Below are 2,028 nucleotides of genomic sequence, written 5' to 3'. Positions count from 1 at the left end.
CACTTATATCCACAGTTACTCAAATGATTAAAACTGAAGCTCATGCATGAGTATCATACTAAGTGGATGGGCTAAGTTTAAATTTAAATTTTATTCGTGTGTGTGTGTGTGTGTGTGTGTTCACATCTTAATTTGCAATAGCCAAAAAGTGGAAACAACCCAAATACCTATCAAAGAGTAAACTGATAGGCAGACGCCACTGCCCCGAAGCCGCCCGTGACCAACCATGGTGAATCCCACCGTATTCTTCAACATCGCGTCGACAGCGAGCCCTTGGGTGGCATCTCCTTCGAGCTGTTTGCAGACAAAGTTCCAAAGACAGCAGAAAACTTCCGTGCTCTGAGCACTGGGGAGAAAGGATTTGGTTATAAAGTTTCCTGCTTTCACAGAATTATTCCGGGATTTATGTGCCAGAGTGGTGACTTCACACGCCATAATGGCACAGGAGGCAAGTCCATGGGGATAAAATTGAGGATGAGAACTTCGTCCTGAAACATACAGGTCCTGGCATCTTATCCATGGAAAATGCTGAACCGAACACAAACGGCTCCCAGTTTTTCATCCGCGCTGCCAAGACTGAGTGGTTAGATGGCAAGCATGTGGTCTTCGGCCAGGTGAAAGAAGGCATGGATATTGTGACAGCCATGGAGCGTTTGGGTCCAGGAATGGCAAGACCAGCAAGAAGATCACCATTGCTGACTGTGGACAACTCTAATAAATTTGACTTGTGTTTTATCTTAACCGCCAGACCATTCCTTCTGTAGCTTAGGAGAGCACCCCTTCACCCTGATTTGCTTGGAATGTTCTATAATCTTTGTGCTCTTGCCAGTTTATTGGGTTCCATAATTTCCCTACCCCTTCCCAGTCTAGCTGGATTGCAGAGTTAAGTTTATGATTATGAAATAAAAACTAAAAAAAAGTAAACTGATAAGCAAATTGTGGTATACCTATATAATGAAATACTACTCAGCAGTAAGAAAGAACAAACTATTGATACACAAAACAATGTGAATGAATCCCAAAACAGCTGTGATGGGTAAAAAAAAAGTTAGACAAAAAGAGTTATGTACTGTATGATTTCATATACAAAATAAAATTCTGGAAAATGCAGACTAAGAAGAAAGAGATCAATTTTTGCCTGTGAGGGGTGGGGTGGGAGAGAGGAGAGGATGATAAAGGTGTATGAGGAAACTTCTGGAATAATAGGTATTTTCATGATCCTGATAGTGGTGGTTTTATAGTTGTATACCTATGTTAAAACATTAAATTGCATACTCTAAATATGTTCAGTTCAGCACAGGTCAACTCTGCCTCAGTAAATCTGTTTTTTTTAAATCATTCTTTCAATTACCATAGACATACAATATTACATTAATTTCAGGTGTACACCCCAGTGATTAGATATAAAACTTATTAAGTGATCATCCAAAAAAATCTCATACCCACCTAACACCATGCATAGTTATTAGAATATTATTGACTGTATTCCCTATGCTGTACTTTACACCCCCATGACTACACTATAATTACTAATTTGTACTTCTAAGTCGCTTCATCTTTTCCACCTAGCCTCTAACTCCCTTCCATCTGGCAACAGTAAACATGTTCTTTGTATCTATGAGTATTCTCTTGTTCTGCTTGTTCATTTATTTTGATTTTTAGATTCAATTGTTGATAGATATGTATTTATTGTCATCTTACTGTTCATAATTGTTTTCTTCTTCTTCTTCTTCTTCTTCTTCTTCTTCTTCTTCTTCTTCTTCTTCTTCTTCTTCTCCCTGTCCCTGTCCCTCTCCCTCTCCCTCTCCCTCTCCTTCTTCTTCTTCTTCTCCTCCTTCTTCTCCTCCTTCTTCTTCTTCTTGAAGGTCCTTAAACATTTCATGTAATACTGGTTTGGTGGTGATGAACTCCTTTAGTTTTCTTTGTCTGGGAAGTTCTTTATCTGACCTTCAATTCTAAATGATAGTTTCGCTGGATAGAATAATCTTGGTTGTGGGTTCATGCTTTCATATTCAAATTTCCTTGAAT

The 2,028-nt window shown here is 38.8% G+C and overlaps 1 pseudogene; it reads left to right on the top strand.

The window, feature by feature from the left end:
- The first annotated feature begins 226 nt into the window (after positions 1-226).
- Positions 227-741, top strand: LOC102421248 (annotated as a pseudogene).
- The last annotated feature ends 1,287 nt before the right edge of the window (positions 742-2,028 follow it).

Source organism: Myotis lucifugus, unplaced genomic scaffold, assembly GCF_000147115.1.
Source record: "Myotis lucifugus unplaced genomic scaffold, Myoluc2.0 scaffold_29, whole genome shotgun sequence".
Lineage (NCBI taxonomy): Eukaryota > Metazoa > Chordata > Mammalia > Chiroptera > Vespertilionidae > Myotis > Myotis lucifugus.
This window is presented reverse-complemented; position numbering and strand designations above follow the sequence as displayed.